At 40.7% G+C, this 23,092-nt stretch overlaps 1 protein-coding gene across 2 annotated transcripts in view; it reads left to right on the top strand.

The window, feature by feature from the left end:
* The window catches only part of LOC308143391 (MAM domain-containing glycosylphosphatidylinositol anchor protein 2), a 189,165-nt gene that overhangs the window by 8,987 nt on the left and 157,086 nt on the right, over positions 1-23,092 (top strand). The window lies entirely within an intron of this gene.

Below are 23,092 nucleotides of genomic sequence, written 5' to 3'. Positions count from 1 at the left end.
TCACCCTTAATGATGAGACAATGTGGTCGACAGTCAATTATAGTTGTTGATTGATAAATGGGTTTCTGAGTTAAAATGCAAAAATGCATGCAAATGTTTTCTGTAGCCAACCAATCTGGATTTGCATCACACACCCAACAGCTCGATCTAATTGATGAAAATGGCTCTGCTGTTGGTGCACAGAGGACACTATGAAAATCTGCACATGCTTTTCTATTGGCTAAAGAATTAGGAATTGTCTGGAGTGCAGAATGACTCATCAGACGTTAGATACTGTGTTGCAGGAAGACGAATGAAGGGGATTTGATCTTGGAAAAAATAACTTTTTTGACAGTCGTTTGGCATGGACCAAGAGAAAGATAAATGAGCTCATAGGGACAAGATCAAAACGGTGCTTTTTAAACTTGATCAAGTCTTTGTATCAGGTTAGTATTAAGTATGTCGGTTCTGGAGTATCTATTCTGACTTACTGTCAACGAATCATTTAAAAATGGTGTGATTGAGAGTTACAGGATTGTGTCATTGAACTGCAGACTCAACTGCTGAGACGGATTTGTTTTACTGTGTACGATGTGTTCCTGTATCTCCAGTTATCATTTCCATGATTGGCATCACTTCAAATCACAGAGAATTATACATGCTCGTAAACTTCAAAGTGACGCAGACGATGAAAGGGGCTCATTGAATATGAATGTCTCTTCCTGTCTTCCCGTATGCATTTCAGTCAATTGAACTGTCCTTGTTAAGCCAAACTGGCAGGACCTGCATTTAAACACATGAAGTACAAATCTCTCCGTAATCCCAATAGGTAGCTGACAGGAGCAACAGGGTGCCTTTTAGCCGCGTTGCGGAGGAAATAAAACAACCCCCCCCCCCCCCCAAATAAAAAGAAACCAAGCCAGAAGAGGATTGGTACGCTGTGGCACCCACAAGAGGCTAATGCCAACCTTCAACTATGTCACTTCAGCCCACACAGGCATCCTAAGTGCTGCTCCTGTGAAGTGATGTCTGTTGTCATGGTGACAGTATGTGAGCCTGGCATTGCACGTCCTCTGACTTCCCCATTGCCTCCCTCCCTCCCTCCCTCCCTCCCTCGCTCGCTGCCTACCCACTCGCTCATTCTCTCCTTCCCCTCACATGCCAGCAAATCAATCGCTGAAACAAATGTGAAGTGATTGCAGAAGCGAAAGCTCCTCGCAGCAGCCTTACAATTGTGCACGAGAGCAGATGAGATTGCTGTGAGGGGAGGGGGGGGGGGGGGGGGGGGGGGGTACGTGAAGAAGGTTCAGGGAGAAAGTAGAAGGGGGGGGGGGATGTATCTCTTCAAAAATCACCACCATTTCATTGCTGTGAGGCAACTGCAGGAAAGGGCCTACTTATCTTTGCGGCAAATAATGCTTAAGCTTCTCTGACAAGCAGGAGCAATGGTGAAGTAAATGTGTTGACAATGACACTCTCAGAAGTCTCCGGCTTCGAAACTAATGCCAAACAGACAGACACACAGAGGGGGAGGGAAGGGGGGGTGTCATACTTAAATACATATCCTGAATAAATCTACGATCAAACTCATACCTCTGCACTCGGCCCAACAACTTGAAAATATATAACATGCACATGTCTAAGCAGTTTCTTTTTTTTTTTTTTCTCTTCTCCTCTCCCGAATGCAGTTGTTGAACACAGTCGTTTCACCCTCCTGGCAAAAGGAGACTGACACTGTGGAGTTGTGCCGCGGCTCTGCAGAGGCGCCGTGAAAATTTAACACAGATGAACATGCAGTTTGTACAAGTGTGGGAGGATGTGTACTCACTTTCTGTGTGTGCATGTCTGCTTTTTCATCTATCTAGGGCAACTCTTTGCTGAGATATTAATTTAGCAGCGTGATTTATGACCACGTTCACACTTCAGCCCATCTCAGCGAAGACTCAGCGCGGATGGTGAATGTGCCCAAAAGTGCCTGCAAACATGTGATGCAGTCATTACGTGTGCTTTTGTGCTCACTTTTACACTTACTACACCTCCTACCCTGCGTAAAGGGATATCCAACAGCCTGCTAAGCCCTTCTTTGTATTATTTAGCTTCCTGTGTATCCCTTAATAGTCTCTAAAAACCTTATTCTTCTAACAGAAATTCACAATGTAATAACTAATCTCTTTAGCGTCATGCCCTCTTCATCTCTGCACCAGACACAGTATATCCCAGAGGCTGTTGCACCCATGGGGATAACCTCAAGCCGTGTACTGTCAGTTAATGGCTTCCCATGGTAAAGCAAGCGGAGCTATGTGGAGTAAGCAAAGCACTTCTCTGTTGGGATTTCATTCAGTGGAGAGAGAAATCTCAGTGTGAGACTTAATGCAGAGCTCACCAGTTCTGATCGTCTGCCATCTTCTCTCGTCTTTAGTCAGGCTGCCGTAGCAAAATCGTTGCACGTTCATAGCCATACTGCATTTGGAAGGAGTCACGTCAGGAGCAGAAACAATCCACAAATGATAGTGAAATAAGTCCAGAAAACAATTTAACTCTTGCTGTGTTGACTCAGGTTTCTCAGGTTTCTCAGAGCATGCTACGGTTTAGTGAACGGACAACTCGTCCACTGGCAAATTGTCAATAAAACTGCAAACCCGGGCAACTGGACCACGGCAATTTTTTTCAGCATTATTGGGTTGAAGGATTGAATTTTGTAGTATCTTTGTTATGGTGTAAAGACATTGTAGTGTCCCGATGTCGGAACGGGGATAACGCCGCTTCGTTGCTGACGGCTTTGAGTGATGCGTTCAGGTGCATCACGTAAACGCGCCTTCCGAGATGTTAATGAGCTGCGGGGCTCCTACCGTAGCGACGTTACATGATAAAAAGGATTATTGCAGGTTTGTGGATGAGTTGTCCTACAATCCTACGGTTTTGCCCTCCCAGTTACTAATGGCCCAATTAGTTTTTTCCCGACCCAGTCTATATGTGTCAGCTCAGCATGAGGTATACTTCCTTTTGGAGAGCTTCTCCCTCGGCACAGACAGCAGAAGAGTCAGCCCACACATTTCGCCTTCAGTGAAATTCTCACTTGATTTGATTCTTCTGGCCTCAACAAAGATGCACATCATGTATTCATGGCACAGACTGCTTCCTCTCAGAGCCAGTCACTTTCATTTTTTTTTTATAAGCAGATGTTTTTATTAGATAGGCAAATCAAATTATTACAACAGCGTACAGTAACACGAGCTTTACTAAATGAACGCTCCGCATATGAACACAAGTCGAATTACTGATTAATCTGTGGTAAAATTGCACTGAATTGCAGCATTTGTTCTCGTCAGGAACACAATGCTTTTCCTTAATGAATTTTCACGCTCATATCTTGTGACAGACAGAATAATACACATGTTATGTATCATTTAGTGAGATGTGATTATGACCCACTTATGTCTCACAACAAAAAAACCCTGCTTTCCTTCCATGTCGGAGTTTACGTGTTTTCCTTGGACCAACATGGGATTTCATAGACTTTTAGAATTATTTGTGTATAACTGCTGGCACTGTGATGGACCAACACATGTCCAGGGTGTAACCTGCCAATGATCAGCTGGGATCAACAAAATGGGTGAACAAAATAAATTAAGTGCGGTTGAGTTTGTGTTGTACTTGAGCCTATGTTGTGTTCCCCCCCCCACAGCCCAAACACATGCTTGTTGGGTTAAGTGGGGGCTCTAAATTATCTGTAGGTGTGTGGGCGTGATCGTCTGTCGCTCCGCGTTAGCCCTGAGAAGAACTGGCGAACCGTCCAGGTTGCCCTTCTTCTGGTGTCAGCTTGGATCGTCTCCAGCCTCTCCGACCTGATCTTGGATCCGCTGCACACTGAAGACGAATGGAAATCAGTGCCCGGCGGGGTGGTCCCAGCCTTGGAGGGCAAGTCTCACATGCCCATGCATGTGCAGACCGACAGACCCACAGTTGGCAGTTGTTTACTTGTCTCTCTCATGTCAGTTAGATGCTTTTCATCTGGAGATAACCGAGCCCTGGAGGAAGCCTCCACAAATGCCATGTTCACAGCTCGAGATGACCTCCAGCTCTGCTTCTATTCTGCCTGCTTCCTCCCATTTCCTTCCATTTCACTTTCCCGCGCCCTCATATTGCTTTTTTCCTCCAGTACACAATATCATTATTATTTTGGTTGTGAGTGCTTACCAAACACCTTGTAGAGCAGCATCTCTCCTGAGCAGCGAGGACATCGTAATCACAAGGAACAGGCTGGCGAGACCTCTCAAGTGACCCTTCATCTGTGTGATTACCTTCAGAGGGTTGCTAAACTATATGTTGGAACAAAGTTTACATCCAATTGCTCTTGGGCTGTAATCAAAGGTCTCTGCGCTAAGCTGAAAAGCTCCCCACAGCAGCTACCTTTTCTCCAGAAAAACCGCCAGGCTCACGAGATTTTATCTGCCCAAGCTCAGCTGGGGGTAGGGTTGATTGGGTGAAATTGCACATCAATAGTCGATTTAATGTTGATTGTTTAGGGACGGGTGCATCAGTCCCTAGATTCTCAGGAAGAACCCAGTATTTACTCTGAATGCATATGTTCCTTCAGTGTTTTGGTGATTTATTCTTGACTTGGACAAGTACAATAAAAACAAGCTAATGGTGCATAGATGTTCGGGCTATTTTAATTATACATTTTAGCTTTTCTGGCTTCACCTGTGAGCCTGTTACTCATGTGGCTGTATGTTATGTTTAATATTTCAATATTATCATAGTATTTACTCAGTCGAAAAATGTGTGTCGATGTTCTCCCAGATGAATGAACAGATATCAGAGATTTATCGGGTTCAATAAAAAGGAGCGCCACTGCAGGACACTTCATCATGTTATTAAAAGAAAAGACAAGTCTTGTATAATTAAAAATGTACCACAAAATTGATTTCACAGTAATATCTGGTGAGGCATGATTTCCCACTGGCCATCAGGAAGGGAGGTTGTTTTTAAGAAAGAGGAATTATTAAAGTTATAAGCTTGTGTACGATAGGGGTGGGGAAAAAAAGCTGCATTAAATCTGGGATGTTGTTGTAAATGAGTTCATTTTTGCAGGGCTATGTGGTTCGGGTGCTGATGTGGGATCGTGTAGTTATTAAAGTTTGTTGGTGGGGATATTAAAGAGGTGGAAATCTCAGCTTTTTCCATGAGAACAGAGGACTTCAAAACAGCTTTGAAATGCACCAATAAACCTCCGCATATTAGTGGATCCACTGGTCCTCTTGGCTCATCAGAAGAGCCCATCCAAATCCAGTAATAGCTTCACTGAATGCATTAGTAATGCTCTCCAAAGAGGTGGAACCTAGGTGGTGTTTCCATATTGCTATCCATATTTATATCATAAGCCACATATCAACACATGCTTATCATATTCATGAATTCTGTAGCAAGTGATCCAGCAGAGGCAGAATAGTGAAATTTGGCTGCGCCCCCTCTGTGTCGAGAGCCTCCTTCAGTGGGCGTCTGACATGCCGGTCGTATGTGGGTGCATACACGCACACACACGCATGGATGTGTGCATCTGCCTGTTAGTGTGTGCATTCCCCCATGCATTTTTTTTTTTTTTTTTGTGATGCTACCGAGGTAATTGGATGTGTGACGCCCACCAAAAATCCCCCTTCAGCCCTGGGCAAGCGCTCTTTCAATCCCAGCATGCCTCTGTGGAAAGCACAACCCAAAGGAAGGCTTATTCTTTCAACTGGCAAACATCAAATGGTTCCCTGTTCTCTCCATCACAGCCTCCGTCTCTCTGCTCCGCTGTAGCATCAGAGGAAAGCCCATTAACATGTAATGACATGACCCAATACATGTGTGGTGGTCGCGGCAGGGGGGGGGGGGCGGCGTTCAGCTAAGCATGCACACCCCGCACACTGCAATCTTCCCTGCTAATAACTGTTGATTTTTCTGTGACAATTATTTTGGGGAAGATTGGGGAACTGATTGTTCGCTCAAAGTGCAGACACACAGCTCTAAGGCATGAGTTCTAGATTATCTCTGATGGGTGGAGACGTACCTGAGCCTTGGCAGAATGTCGGCATTTAATTGCAGTTGGGCGGCTTTCGCCTTTCCAGATTTTCCTGATGTTGGAAAAAAAAAAGTTTGCAAGCTGACACATCAATATCGGCGGGTAAACAGCCTGGAGAATGAACAATTAAGTGATTTGGGTAATTTTACATTACCACACAAAACACTCATGGTGCGATGAGCTGCTGTGCTTTTGATTATTGGGGTACAGTGTTTCCTCATTATTTAAGAAGCTGCAATGTCTTTGCATTATTGAGTCTGTGATAAAAATGTCAGAAAGTGGGAGAAAACAAAGTTTTTATGGAGATACGTTTCACGTTGTGTGCTTAACAATCCAATTATTTCCTGATCAGATAATCTATCCCAGAGTTATCTTGTACAGTGAATAAACCATGGCGCTCGAAAGATGCACAAAAGTTGTGATTTAATATTTCCCAGATTGTTTTGTTTATGGATTTAGCTGGGCTTCACAATTGAGGTGTGTTATTTTTCTCATTGTTTATTGCTGTGCTGTAAGGGTCCTTTGGTTTCAGCCTTGTCCCTTCTCTATAAAGACTTTTAAAGCAGGACATGTCCGTTTGTTGTTTTCTTGTCAAGTGAAGATTTTTCTTTGTGTTCAGTGACAATCCTGAAATTGTGTTATTGTTTCGCACCATTTAAGTAGTTTAGGACGCAATTGAAAAATGTTCTAGCTGCCTTTGGAAGCCAGTACTGGAGAGTCTAACCAATAATCTATAGATTAGACCATAATTTTACCAACATGTCTTCAGAACCATAATTTTTAATAAATTTTTAATTAATTTCTACATCTGTAGATGATATTTTAATATACTAGTTGTTCCTGTGTTGCAATTTTTCATGATAACAGCTCAAAATAGAAGCTATTTGATTTTCATTAAAGCCAACTTGTGAATATGTTTCTGATTGCCGAGCAGACGTTGACTCTTAAAGCAACTAATGCAACATATTTTTTTTGATAATGTACAGAGGACATCACATAAGAGATGCAAATGAAGAAAATAAATGTACACACTGTATAAAGAGTAAGAACTATCTTATATAAGTAAATATATGTACTAACTAAAATTGTGTGTTTGCATGTATGCGTGCTTGTGTGTTCATGTTATTGTAAATTGCTTGTTTTAGTCCGCTGACAATTTAAGAGATATTCTGTTCAGGGCCGACTCATAATTACTCTGAGCAGCAGTTACTTATTAGCCGAACAATATTTGAATATTTGCATAATTAGTTTTAGCACTGAAGAAGTTTGTATCAAGTGAGTTAAACAAGCCATTTAGTCACCTGTGAAGGAGCCAGATTTATTGGACCAGGTGTGTATTATTCTCACCAGATGCATTTAAGACTGATCATTTAGAAACACATCTGTACTTTCAGCTTTCATGGAGATTTAAAGAGAAACACAAGAGTTTTTTTCTTTTTTTTTAAACAACTTTATTGACTAACTTTAGCAAATTCATATAATGTACAATATTATGGAGACTTCACACTATTCTTTAGATAACAGCCTCTATAAGTGACACTGCCTTCTTCTGTGCACCAGTTAATTGTAATCCCTTGTGTAATGCAGACTATGTGACGCTTCCTCAGCACACCAGGGCATTTTCTTTTTTAACTAGAAGCTTTATTAATAATGCATGACAAAGCAGGGTCAGAATAAGGTTTCTTACTCAAGAGGATGCCATGTGAAGAGAATTTGATATTAACGGTGACTGAATATTAGCCCTTGCAGTGATACACCTCACTGCATGCAGCATGAACACGTGCCCGCACACACGCAGAACCAGGACATAATGGCTAATTGTTGAAGCTATCATGGCCTTTCCAGCTGCAAGTGGCTAACATGCGTGTGTGTTAAAGTTGTGGTGTTTGCATGCGTCTCTGAGCGTGCTGGCATTTGTATGCGTTGGGCGCTGCGGGCTCTCTCATTCCAGCGGTCTGACCTCTTGCTGAATCACTCACTGCAGAGGGAGGAGGAAAAGGATTCCTTCCTGTCCTGTTTATCTTTTTTTTTTATTCATCTCTGGATATTTCTGTGACCTTGTTTTTGAAGTTGCATAATACGCTGCTGGAGGTTTGGGCGGGGGGCAAGGGGCGTGCAGGCGGCAGCGGCTGCGGGCAGGACACTGATCTAAAACTGTGATGACAGCCCAGGCTTTCTCCCTCTCACCTCCTCCACGCTCTTGTGGAGGAGGTGAGAGCGCAGCGACAGAAACAAACCTTAAAGACAGCGGGGGATTTCGTCATCGCCACAAACACGGTTTACGGAGAGTGAATAAGGGAGCGCCCTCCGAGGCGTGCGGTTCATTCATACATAGGCGGAAAGAATCACACTTGCATGGGTTTGCTTTCTGCTCCTGTATGTTTCACCCCCCCCCCCCCCCCCCCCCCACCGTGTCCCCTGCCCACTTGTCTCTCGTGCAGGGGGGTAAAAAAACGGTTCATTTATTTCACCATTAAGATGGTTTGTTGTCCATGTTACAAGGTTATTTGCTGCAGCTGAAGTGGGAGTAAAGCCATGATGATAACATCATTAAAATGCCAAGAGGGGAACAGCTGTGGGAATTGCTCACTGCTTTGTCTGATGACATAATATGCTAAAACTTATGGTATAAAATTGCACGGTCACACATAGCTGTGTTGCAGCAGTGAGCACTGCAGAGAGGAAGCCGGGGTACGTTTCGATTGTTAAATGAAACAAAGCAATTAGGAATGGCCGAGATAGATCAAATACTGTCTATACGGTTTATCTAATTAATTTAGAACCTAATTAAAACTAAATTTGCAAAAATTCAATGAGATGTTTAATGAAAAATAGGATTTTTTTTTTTTTTTTTTTTTGGTCCAATCCAATGACACTCCTAATATAGGGAAGCATAAATTAGAAATGAATCTCCTGGAATGTAGTAGCATATCAAATTAATAATTAAATCATAAAGCAAGAAGTAAATTATTATATACCAGTACATATATAACAGTCATCATTGTTCTAGTTTTATGTGTGGCACCTTAACAGAAAGGCCAAAAGGATAAAACTACTGTAAAATAATCAAGATAAAAAAAAAAAAAAAACATCCATGCATCATATATTACTTTGTTGTGGATATTTTAAAGTCACTAGGTAGTTGCTGTCAACACAGTTTAGAGTGCAGTTGTTTCATCCATTGACAAATTGATTCCTTTACTCGATTGTACAGCACCTTCACAAACTAAAAAACAAACAATTACCTCAAATCAAAAAGAGAAAAGGTTTCAAAAGACATATCAACATTACAGGACATGAATCCTCCAGTAAAACAGATTGAGTAAACTTTGCCTTTGCGAGCAAAGCATCAAATATCGGTTTAACTAGAATCCTACACAATGCGACTGAAAAGACATTTTACTTTATCTGTGGAGCATATCTGTGCAGCACAAGCTTCTAAAAAATCCCTCAGTTTTGGCTTAATACCAATGTTTATGTTGATGGGGGCAACCTACTCAGTCTTGAGCTGTTAATATTGCACGTTTTTCTCTGTGCTATAGTGGGTTTTTACCTGCAGCAGTGTCAAAGGTCCGCTGCCACCCATCAACCTGAACTGGATAAATCAGTGTAGAAATAGAAATCGGTATATTGAAAGGTAGTGTGCCATTTAGAGCAACTTGTGTGAAATGTAAATGGAGGATTTTAAGCAGTTCGCAGCTCCCAAACAAGCCTGGTTCTTCCTCGCTGAATTGATTGACCTGTCAGAATTTGCTTCAGGTACCAGATAAGAACAACGGGCCGGATATTCTTTTCTATCTTTGGGAAACTGAACAAGGAAATTCCACCAACACACACTCTGACCCCTTCTTTTACAATACAAAGCTTGGTTGTTGTCTGCTGTCTGTATAGCCGCAACCTCTTGTAGCTGTACAAACATCTTGTCTATCTCACTTTTAGAAGCTTTCCTAAGACGCCACTTGCCTTCAGAATAAATATATCCTGGGCCAATCACTGATTCAAAAAGTTCGGCCGAAGTAGGAAGAATAAACACAACTTCAGTTTGTTCATAACGGGCCCTAAAGCTCTTCCCGCTGACTGTGCCAGTACTTTAAATCCCTCAGTAAAACTCATGGTGTAATTGCAATCTTGACCAAGACACTGTTTTATTAGACCGCATTATTCTGCAATAAGATGTTTTGTTTATTGTTCACCCCACATACAGAGTGCAAGCTGTGCTTACAGCCCACCATAGCTTGCTAAAAAAACACACACACAATTTAAACGCCCAGTTGTTGAAGCTTTATTTAAAGAGGGATCTCCTTTCTTGTATTTGCAAATACTGTATCGATGTTTTCAAATAACAGTCATTATTTTTCCATCCTGTCTTTGCCCTTTCATCTTCACCAATTAATCCCAGATACATGTTTTTGGACTGTGGGAGGAAACCCTCACAAACAAAGGGAGAACATTCAAACTCTACGCAGAAAGGCCCTCAAGTCTGAACTCAAACCAGTAGTGGTAATCACTCCTCTTTTGTGTGGCAGGTGTCCTCTCTCACTAACTCAAAAAATGAAATTGTATTTGCAGCTACACTTTAGTGTCTAGAAAATGTGCTGGCAGCAGGGAAACATGCAGCACAACATAAAGGAGACATTATCATGGCCATTTGTCAAGGTAATTTCCACCTGGATGTCAGATGGAGTGGGAAAAAGAAATTGGTGTTATGCTGAAAATACACATTTCATGGACTCACAGGATTAGACCCTTTCGACCATGTGGCTTGTTTTGTGTTCAGATGGCTCGCTGCTGAATAACGTGGGCTTGTACGTTCTAAGAAAGCAATGTCAGATATGGATGTGTCTCATATGAGTACTTGAGAATCCAAGTCCAGTCATTCTACGGGTAAATTGAGTTAATATGCACATTTGAGTTTCATGATTATATTTTGGTTTCGTGGTTGGATGGAAAGTTTCCTGCGCACCATTGTTAGGACAATACATACTTCATGCTCAATAACCCCAATACTCGTGAATCTAAAGCAGACTTATAGTAATCTTGGCAGTCATGCTAAAAAAGGAAATGTAAATGGTTGATGCATTAAAAAAAAAAGAAAAGAAAAAAAATAATCTGCCCAGGAAAAATATGGTGTGTGTGACCTCTCCGCTGCTCTTTGGTGACACTACTGGCTGATAAAGGTCATGAACACAGCAACAGCTCACACTCCATTAGGCTTTTTTCCCCCCTCTCACAGAGGGTTAAGATAAGTCAGATTTACTACAATAGATTTTCTTTTTTTTTTTTGCCAATCCTTATTAAATGTATGCAGATTACTGACTCTGTATATGATAATAGCACCGCTTTGCAGGAGGCTGTAAGTCTTGGTCTAATATTTGCAAAGCTTTCTATATTGTTTTCTCAGCTTTCTTTGGCGATGAAGCCAGCCTGCCTCCATGCATTGCCTTTGATAGCAATTTTATAATAATTGATGCATCAATATTGTGTTAGACTGGTGACCTGTGGCGAGGGACCCTGCCTATGTGACCCTGAGCAGCAATAAACAGGATGGATGGATGGATGGATGGATATACCTTTTTTTAGATATTTCATTCAGAACTAGGGCCATGGATGACTGTAGAAGTATGGTACATCTTTGACAGTTTGCCAGTTCATTACAGGTCCAGCACAGAGAGACAATCACTCGCCTCAAAATGATGATGTATTTTAATAATAAAGTCTGGTTCATCTCTTGCATTTGCCTTAAGTGCTTCTCAACCCTCCTACAAGGTTAAAAAAAAAAAAAAAAAAAAAAAAAATTAAATATGGAAGATATTCTCACCTTGAAACAGCAAGACATGCTAATCACTGCTGTTCAGTAGATAAAAGGCAATGGTTACACATGTTCCACTGCAAAGCTTTTTTAACTTAAGTCAGGCCAACACCCATAAAGATAAAGAGATCAAACGCCTGATGGTAATATGCCAAGTGTTCTTTGTAGCATTTGAATAGATTTGGCCCAGATTTGCATTCACTTGACGTTGATTTGGACTTTTTCTCTGGCTGAATCCTCCCTGGATGGACTATTAATGCTTCCTTTCTGTGGTTTACGAGTCTTAATGTAATGTCTTAATGCACTTACATCATCAGCTGACATTACCGTATTGTTAGCGGCAATATGTCATCATGTATGCCAGTGGTACGCGGGCGTTGCGTGCTGTAGATGTTTTATAGCTGTACAGGGAATATGTTTGTGAATCTATTTACATAATGGATGATCTTTTATGGGGGGTTTCTTTGGAGACGACTCCCCTTGGATCTAGGATAACTGGTTCCCTGCTTCTGACATGACAATAAAAAGTGTGGACATTTAAGGATATTACACAGCGTTGATTTTATAGGCAGTTATTGGACCGCACGGGGTTATTTATCAAAAGTAAAGCGCTGTGTCGGAGTTGAACTTTGGTGGTTTAGGTATTCTGGGCAATAACTGGAAACTGTGCTTTTACGTGGTGACTTTTGCTCTCCGCGCTGTCCTATATAAACAAGTCCAGGATCCAACGGTGCTCCTCTCATTTGTTGGCTTCACTGCAGGGTGCAAACTCTTTAAAGGGAATACAATCTTTCTGGGAGATAAAGTGCACATGGAGCTCAGTTGAGAGTGTCCGGGCTTGTTCTTTTGCTTGTCTGCAGGCTTTCAGTTCATGGATTTTGAGGGAAGAAAAGGGGGGGAAAAAATTAGACTGCAGGTTTTCGTGTCCGGGAAAGATTCTTAGCAGTGGATCAACCAAAGAGGTAGGAAATTCCCTCAGTCACGATGTATGACCACTCAATTTACATATGTAAAGAACAGGAAAAAATACTTTTTTCCCATTATCTCTGTGTTTATCTTCTTGAGCTGATTTCTGAATCACAGGCTTTTTTCCTCCACCTGGTTACCCATACCTCCTCTGTTATATCCTGTTTTTTTTTCTTCTTTTATTATCCTTAAGCCAAGGTGCACAATGTAAGCGATGGCTCCTTTGACTGCCATTCTGAAGGAAAGTATTAGCAACCGTGGAAAAGAGAGGAGGCTCAGCAGGAAGGAGATTAAATTATCTCCTTTGAAGGTGTGCTTGCGCTTTCATGAGACAGAGGCCATTATTAATATGCAGTGACACATGCATACATCCAAAATGATCCCGGACGCTTCGTCATGGATCATAAAATTCCCCAAGGTGCCTTTCGCTCATTGCATACTGAGAGTCGCCACCACAGCTCGCATGAATCATAGTGGTTCTGCCAGGATATATAGAAGGAGGGCAGAAAAGAAGGAGAATGGCTCTTGTGTTTTATTAGATTGCCCAGACAAAATCATATTAGTTTTGAGCAGTTTGACTCTATGGCAGGCCGCCATGGCGTTCCATCCATGGGTGACAGGAAGGCCAGTGAACAGATTGTGAGTTTTGCATGACTTGCAAGAAGGTTAAATGGGTCATGTAAGCTGCCATCAGTCTGGGTCATGGTGATCTCATCGCGTGATGTGTCGTTGGCATTTAAAATTGAACTTTAGTCTCAAGACATTTGCATTGACCTCGGCCGTGTTTTAAAAAAAAAATTAAATGCACAGATTTGCACCGATATCCCAAAACGTGGGTGAAGTTCCTACTTTTACAGGCGTCTTTTTATATGTTTTCGGAGATAGTGACCACTGAAGTCTGGGAACATCCGACAGAAGCTCTAGTTTCTTGCTCTTAGTTAGTCATCTTACTATCGTCAAACTGAAAGTTTTTTTTTTTTTTTTTTTTAACTAGTGCTATCAGAATTAACACTTTAATACAGATTAATCTAACTGAGATTATTTGCCATGTTGACCCTCTCGATGGGAATTTGGAGTCCAAAAATCCCAAAAGGGAACAGTCAAAAGAAATTTTTATAAACACTGTCCAGGAAGGAGTTCTCTTTTCAAAGTTTAAAATAACCACATTAACACAAGGAATACATTAGTCGGGGATTCTGCTGACTGTTCTCAGTTGCAGCAACATTGTGAATAAGAAGTGGTCAGCTCTCCTCCCAAACAATGTCAACAGCTTAGTTTGTCTGAGCCGCTGGCTGAGAAAGGAATAACAAGGTCACATTAATGGGGAGAAATGTTCGTTTTGAAAAAGATATGTTTATTTGTGAACATGGACTGTTAAAGGTGTTTAATAAACAAGTTGAGTGCATATATATTTCTTTTCTTGAGTCTGTTTGATTATGCACAATAAAAAAAACCCAATATAGATTACAATTGAATACAATTTTTTTGTGATTAATCAAAATGAATCCACAACAACCATATGCTTAATCTGATTCAATTATTTTTTATCATTTGACAGTACTACTTTGAACATAAACTTTGAGGACAAAATGTTCCCTTACTGCTTAATTTATGCCACCCACCAACAGGGACCCCGATGAAGATGGAATTGTGAATGCGGATGTACAATGGCATCAGTACAATATCGGTATCTGCTGATATACACTGACAAATTAAACATCGGTATTAGATGCCCATGGGAACTTTATTTCTGGACTCTGGAGCTTCAGTTCTTAAGACAATAAGAATATGATAAGGAAAAAAAGTAAAGAATCAAACAAGAAAGTACAGCAGTGACATATGTCATTAAAAAAAATCATAGATAATAGATACATATGACAGTATAGCACAGCTTGTCTTGCAAATATATGAAGTTATTGCACCATGTAGCATGGTGCAATGAGTTATTGTTTGTTTAGCAGCATGATAGATGTTGGCAAAAATGTGTTTTTATAGTGGGTCAGCTTGGTTCTGGGGAACCTGAATCTCCTGCTGGAAGGTAGGCGTGAAGTGCTGGTGGTTTTATTTTCTTTATTTTGGGAGGTTTTCTTTGGAGCAACCAGACTGAGTACACTGAGCACACTAGGCCATCAGGTTAAAAAGGAAAGAAACCTCATTAGGTCGCTAAACATAAAAGAGGCAAAAATCGAACAAGTCTGTTGGAGGTGCGGACCATTTTATGTTTTGTAAAGCTGTAAAGTGCACTCTCATTATTCCTGCAACCAAAAATGGTTAACGCATTACAAGGCATTTCAGACCTTAGTTAGTGTCAAAAGGTTCAGATAATATTAGATATTATATTTTGTCTTTAAAAAAGTTACAAAAATAAATGGTTTTTACAAGTAAGTTGCAGTAATTTTCTTATTTTGCTGTGGGAGCTACAGCAGCTAACAAAATCAACATGGTTTAATGGGCATTTAATGTTATCAGTACAGCATCAGAAGCATAGGCGGCATCTGTCGTCTACAAAATATTGTTTTTAAAATATTGGCATGTTTCCAATATCGTGCATCCCTAGTTTTTACCAATTAGTTGAGGCTGGACATGCTCACTTTACTTCACCAGACAGTGACTATAATGTTAGATAATAATGCTCATGATTGCTGCATTGGCTACTATTAATCTGATTTCATTATTTTTTTTCTATTTTGTAAGATTTGAACCAAGACATCCCGGTAGGGATCAGAAACTATAAAAAAGGATTTCTTGCAAATATGTATTTCCCTTCAACATTTTGTCATACTAAACAAAGGAGATCATCTGTTCCCCTCATGGTTACATTGTAAGGCTGTGAAACTTCTTTCCCATGACATCTTTCTATGCACCCCACCACCTTGACACAAGCAGGATGACGTGGCTGTAGCCTCAGTCAGTTGACAGTAGGCAAAATGCAAGATCCACCCTGAAAAGATCTCTCGTCTCTCACTTATTTGCCTCTGATTCTTAAATCCACCAAATAAGTTATGCCCACAGCACACTCATTAAAAAATTGGTTGGAGGCATCAACAACATCAGCCAGAGGTTACACATATCCATAGAGCAAATGGGCATTGACTGTGTAATTAGAATTTCTACCCTTTTTATTCCCTTATTCCGCCTTTGCCTGGTAGACAGCTCAAATGAGCTGTCATCCATGATTGATTTTCACATTTCAGGGATGCCTACTTTCACTAAGCACTAACTATTAGAGAAGCTCTGTCATGCCTGTGGCATGGAGTGGGCCGTTAAGTACAGAGCAGGAAATAGTTTGGCTTGGCTTCTCGTATAATGTACATGCAAATAGGCGCACATTTAGTCCTGGGCATGGTGGAGAACTGTGCAGCACGAAGCAATAAAAGGTTTTATGATCTGTAGACGAGGCGGACTTTCAGATTCTCCTGCTGGAAATGTTCGTCTCAACGCGGCGACTTGGGATGGCGCGCAGTGTCAGCTCCGCGTTGGAGATATCTTTGTATGGCTGCGCTTAACGTCTTTGTATGTCACAGCATGTTACTGCATGCGATTGCTCACTGCAGTGTAAGAAACACTGTGTAATTTTCTGACAACTTAATAAGAAGCCTCTCATGATGAAGCAAAGCTGTAATTTCTCTGCTTCAGTGTCTCATTACACTTCACCTCTGTTTCACAGTGACTAAAGCTGCATTCAGAACAGCCATTATGAGTCAAGTCTGCTGGTTACTCAGCTGGTTGTTTAGTGCTTTCATTTTGTGGGCAAAAACAAAATGTGCGTTTGCCATCTGTAATTGATTAGGCATGATTTTTTTCTTCCCTTGCAGGAGTAGTGAGGGTTTTCCTTAAGGATTGGCTGGCGCGTTGACTGGTAGTGAGTCAAGCATTATAAAGAGTAAACAATGATTTTCTGCCATGTGGATCTGGTCATTGGGCAAGATATCAAACTATTGATGGTTTGAGAGTGATGGGTTAGTCTTAGTCATGGTTACAAGGCTGCTGCTTTTTGCACAAGAGCATCTGATTCCAAAACTATGTCAAGCTGGCCATAAAATAACTAAATAAATTGAATAATGATAATACATTTGGGCATTCTCTCCATGTATACTAATTCAGATAGTTGGCTTGAGAGATGGTGGAAGATATTACATCCTCCCATCCTGATGATTCAGATATGGTTGGGTGATATCCAGCCACTTGACTGGATATTGAATAATTCATGCAAATATGGAGTGAAACGCTTGTTAATATTATACATTGTCGCTGTCAAACATTCTCCATCCATCTAAAAACAGGAAGCCTTTGTGAAGTGTTATTGGCAAAAAGCATATGATTAAAGAGGTTCAGTGCTATCTAATGTGACTGGTAGTGATTAGATCCTTTGCCTTGTTTGGACATTACATCTCCTGATATTATACTTCATAACTGAACATTTTGCCTTTGGACTTTGCGCTTATGACTGGCCATTGATTTACTCCTTCTCTGGATGAATGATCAGGGGAGAAAAAAAAAAAGCATTTGTCTCACTTACAGAATGAACTGGAGTGTATTCAAAAGTGGTGGATAGTCTCATATCTACACATAATGTGTCCGGTGTGTGTGGTGCTCTGCGTGCAGACACAGACTCAGAGCAACACAGTGACATGGCACACAATCAGGCACAGTTTACGGTGCGTGAAATGAACAAAACAGACACATACTCCTCCCCAGCAGTAGGTATACATTTTTTTTCTTTTTCTTTTTTTTTTTTTTTGCTTTTGCATTATCTATCCAGCAAAACAGAGATGGTGTTTCTATGGGCATGGTATATCAGGCGGATATGCCAAGACATTTTGTGAGTCATCTCCAAGGGTGAGGCACCTTTCTTTGAAGAGTCTTTCTGGTTGAATTGTTCAAGGTAAATCCTGGTTAGGTTATCTATCTTTGGACCTCTCAAGAGTCTTAGTTTTCACAGTAGACACTGCAAGACTTTCTGAGAGTTTTGCTGCTTTGTCTGCTTTGTGGTATGATTCAGGGATGCCTCTTGATGAAACGTAAACCCTTTTCCAAGCCTAAGACTCTTAGTATGGTGAAGGTTTCATCCAGTATTGCTTCATATTTTTCTGCATTCCTTTCCTTTCACATTCGCTCGTCGAGGTGACCAGCATCTGACTGAAAATCCCAGCCACAGTTGAATTTACTGGCTGTATTTGTTGGTAAAGTGTCAGGACCTACAACTCAGTGCTTGATTCAGTGTGGACATCAAGTTGAAGCAAAATATTTTCTTTTGTTTGAGATCAGATGATTTTTCTTCTCATGGTTTGACAGCCATTCAGATGCCTTTCAGCAAACACTACTGAAAAAGAAAAAAAACAAAAAAACAAAAACAAATATATATATATATATTTATATTTATTTATTTTGTTATTGATGCCATAGCTTCCTTTCCATTCGCATACACTGTCAAGCATGAGGCCTCAAATGTAATAACATTTCTATGCTCTGGGATTTCAAGGAGGCACAGGTGGGCTCCATTCAAGAGACGGATGCATCTCAAGGACCATTGTAAGAAGTGGGGCACACAGAAGCTGGAAAGTGAGCATAATAACAAGGGTGTGAATACACACTGAAATAGGATAAATACTAGTCGCTGTGGCTGTGACGTGTCGTGGGCTGGTGACCTGTTCAGGGAGTCTTCACTAATCGAAGATGGATGGACTTGAAATAGTCAGATAACATAACCAATGCATTGTGTTTGTACACTTATTCATACATTCATTGTAAAATCCAACTTCAGACCCACAGTTCCCCATGAATGTGTGTGTCTGTATGGAGTGCTTGTGTTACATGACATTTAACCCATGGAGATGTGAAATATTCATGTGGCTCCTGCGGCTTGTTTCCAGAACCCCTGTAGGTTCATGCCATGCCCTCGGGTGCAAGGTCCTGCATTATAATTTCTCGAGTAGAGGTCACAGACAACGAGTCAGAATACAGTTCAGCCTGCGGGGCCCCTGTGGGTGTGCTTTAATGATAAGTCAGTCGTCGTTGGAGGCCACGAGACAAAATCAGGTCTTGTGTATAGCAGTGTGGAGCCACTTGTAAAGGTGCAGAGGTCACAGGAGGAATTGTGTATTTTATATATATATATATATATATATATATATATATATATATATATAATAATTTGTCATTCATACATGAACAAAGGGGAACACAGAGAAGATTAATGTTGTGTTATCTGTTCCTATTAGCACTTTTCAACAAAATCAAATCAATTCGATTCCCCATCGTTCCACCCCCCCCCCCCCCCCCCGACCACAAAACATAACAAAAACAGCATCCTTTTTCTTTCAGTTCAACAGTTACAGTCAATTATTTTATTTTTTTTCCAATTCATTTCATAGGCTCTCAAAATTTTCTTTTTGTACATTTTCTTAAATTTGTAAACATTTAAACATTTAAATTCCACACTTAAAGAGTTCCACAGTTTTACTCCATACACCGATGGACATTTCTGTTTCAACGATGTCCGTGCAAGCATGTTCTGAAAATTGCTTGCTTGTGATGAACGATCGGGAGTTTATTTACTATGCAATTTAAATGCTAAAAATCTTATTTTCACACCAGAGGCATAATTATACCTCTTCTACTAAAATGAAATGCAGAAAATAACAGTTTAGTGTTTCCACTCATAAATCAAAAGATGTAATTTGGCACTTAAGTAATTCCTAATACCGGTAACCTTTTTGTTCTTACTTCAATTATTCATATGTGTCCATGAGATCTTTGCCAAAAAGTAAAGTGTAATTCCTGAAAGGTATGAATCATTTCTGGGCTATGATCTTGTCCCTTTGAGGCCTGTTGTCATTTATAATACAAGAAGTTGCAGACTTGCATGTTTGCAGTCCGTGCTTGCTGTTTCACACCAATGTCTCATTTTTCATCCGATAAGTCTCTGTGCGTCTTTGGACTTTCCCCCCTTGACTCTAGATTGATGTGAAAAGTAAAGAACTCAAACCAGAGTGTGGATCAAAACTTGCTTAGAGCAGTAAAAAAAAAAATAAAAAATGCACGGATCAATGAAGGAAATACATTTAAAGAAATGTACAAGTGCCGTAGAATTGGAGAGAACTCGATGGAGTTGATGAGAGAACTCGATGCACCGAGAGATCGTTGATCCAATTGTTTGCATTGTACACTCAGTCAGCATTAAAAGTTTCACATCACGCAATCCCATTAAGACATGAAGCGCAGTAAATAGCGCGATACATAATATAAGAAAACAGCTGAATAAATGATTCCTGTAAATGTTCCTCTTTTTCTACTCGCACCGATGAAGCCCCATTTGTATATTTGCGGCTCCTCGGTTGAGGGTCCTGGTCAGTGAGAAGACATCACAGGTTGCGCTGCCCTGACAGGTATCTATAGATGCCATCGACTTTGAATTAAAGCAGTGTGTTCGGTGATCAATCATAAGAGTGCAGTCCAGACAACAGGAACAGTGTGATGCATGGGCTTCCCCTCGCCAGGCTTCACGACAGTTCACTGTGATCAGAGCTAAATTACCCCAGCGACCTGACTTCCCTCACTTCTCGCCTGCTGTCCTCCCTTTCTGTACACTGCCAAACCCTCCTATTTTACACTCCATGGAACATCACCACTCTTTTTTTTTTTTTATTATCTTGCTACACGACTTGCACAATCTCACCCAAAAACTGTTCGTTTTTATTTTGGTGTATGTTAAAGCTTGAGGTGCACCTTCTGCCCCCCGAAAAAAAACCTGCCCGTAGCAGCAGGTTAGTGTCCTGAACAGTTTACTGCATGTTGAATTAAAACAAGAAAAACCTCTCCACTGTTTGTGTCTATGGACTCATTCCGTCCTTGGATACTGTTGCTATGCTTCTGCGTGTGGAGTTAAGCTGCAGTGAGTGTAGCGACAATGCTTTTTCCTTTGAAGCCCCAAGGTGACTGAGATTCAAGGACCATGTCACAGGACAATCACCACAGCAGGTCACCTATTTCACATTACAACGAACCGCCACACTGGCACCACACCCTTTTTAGCATGCACTTCTTTGATGACTTGGCGTGAATATGCCTCGTTCCAAGCCTTCTTTTCTTTTTACTACCACATGTTGTCACATGATGCTGTGGGAAGAGACTTTTTTGAAAAACCTCTGTGCTTTTATGTTCAAGGACATCTGTGATTTGTGAGCCTGCTTGAGAAGACGCTAAAATCCAAGTGATCCTTCTCACTGCATCTGCAGCAGTATGCCCAACATGTTCCTTTTCAATATGCTCCTGTCAGTATTTTACACAGAGCTGTTATCATCTTTTGTGAAATGAAGGATATAAATGCTTTAGCTGTTGTTTGATTCAATAGGCTACACTTACCAATGACTGATGGTCGTACACTGTCTCTGAAAGTGGCTATGTGTAACCTTATTAGCCAGCTATGCTCTGTGTGGTTTTGACTTGTGCCCGGGCACAAATGACAGATGGGGATAAAACATGATTACAACCCTAAACTGGACTCATATTTCACTACAACTGAGAGATATGACGGAAAATATTACAATAGGACTTTTTACGTCAGTCAGTGTCGGTAATGATCATGATGCATGGGAAATCTGTTTTCAGTTTCTTTAAAAAGCAGATTCGATATTCTATAACCATTAATGTGAATTTATTGACTGACAGTTTCATAAGTTAAAAAATATATATATTTCAGAGACAATAGTGTATTTCATCAGCCTTTCAGCTAGTCCAAACCTCAAACCATAATGTGCCCCATGTTTTTGTCATGTCTCCATGCTGTATTATTCTGCACTGTAGATGTTCAGTGATGACTGGGATGATTGTGGTCATGTGACTGAAGAAAGTCTGGGATGAATTTTTGATGGCGTCAGAGATTTGGAGTGACCGCCTCACAGTGTGGCTCTCGCTCCGACCTACATTTACAGGCAAACTCAGAGGAAAGCTTCAGGAAATGACACACTGATCAATGCCTTTGTTGTTCCCAACTGCCAGCTGTAAAACTGGCACTCCAAGTCATCCTCCTCTCCATCACCACGAAGAGGGCCACACTTCACAATTCTCTTCCTTATGCAAAATGAAATAGACCTTGCAATGACAACACACATATATTTTTCGATGACACTGTATCTTCTTGTCTAGGAGGTATTATCATACACTCTGTATGCATCCAAATTAATGGTACACTTTATACTGTCGATTGACAAGTGAAAAAAACAAAATACAAACTGTAAAAATGTATGTAGAAATATGCAGCTATATGTGGTATTAGGTAAGGACTCATTAATCTCTTGAATCAGTGTTTACCAGAGTTGAGAGCCTCGGCGCCAACGGCAAACTTCATTACTGTAAACGTCCGGGCAAAGCTGTGTGAGGAGATGGTCTCTGACCACACAGCTGTTTGATTTTGCAAAGCAAAGGTTCGGGTTTGCTTTCCTCTCGGAGCACAACTTGAGTTTCAAAAAGCAATTTTGGCACAGAGAAGTCATTTTCTGAACAGATCTCTTTAAAATTGAAGTTTTACAATGCAAAAATGTTAAAACGTGGTGGACTCTTTTTGGAATTTTTTAAACAAAGACGAAAAATATTACTTTGATACGTTTGATGGTTATACTTCTGGTTTTTATCAAACATTTGCATTTTCATGTACAAAGTTGGTGAACTGTTTTGCAGTTTGGGCTACAGAACTGTAGAACAGCCCCCCACTATAATACGACCAGTGTGATATGTTCGCTGTCGCTGGTGTGGTATATCTAAAATATATATGCAAGCACTCCAATGGAACAGTCAACGCAAGCTTTCAGATATTATCGTCGGCAGAATTAAGGCTACTCCTCATGAAGGCCAATTTGATATCATTTACCCAGAGATTCTGTGTTTCTAGTCTGAGAAGATAAGTCCTGACAAGATGTGCTGCCGCCTAAATTTATTGAAGGTTTCAAGGAGTTCATAGAGTACTTATAGCTTGAAGGACAGTTTTCTTAATGTTTTAGTTATCAGCAACATCTCCAGTAAGTTAACAGTCAACTTGTTAGGGGCTTAACTACATAATATAGAGACTGAAGTGCAAATTGTATCCATTTCTGTCATTCTCTCTCCAGCTCACCTTTCCATGATTTGTACAATTTCTTTCTTGAAAATCGAAGAAACGTTGTTCAACTTCATGGTCTAATGAGCCTTTTGTCACATAAGGTATCACTGCAGCACACGACTTGTCAACTTAGTTTTGGGAATGGGGAACAACAGTGATGTCAATTAGTTTCTTGTGG

The sequence above is a fragment of the Blennius ocellaris genome, assembly GCF_963422515.1.
Source record: "Blennius ocellaris genome assembly, chromosome: 18".
NCBI classification, from domain to species: Eukaryota; Metazoa; Chordata; class Actinopteri; order Blenniiformes; family Blenniidae; genus Blennius; species Blennius ocellaris.
Note: the sequence above shows the minus strand (reverse complement) of the source record. Positions and strands in the feature narration are given on the sequence as shown.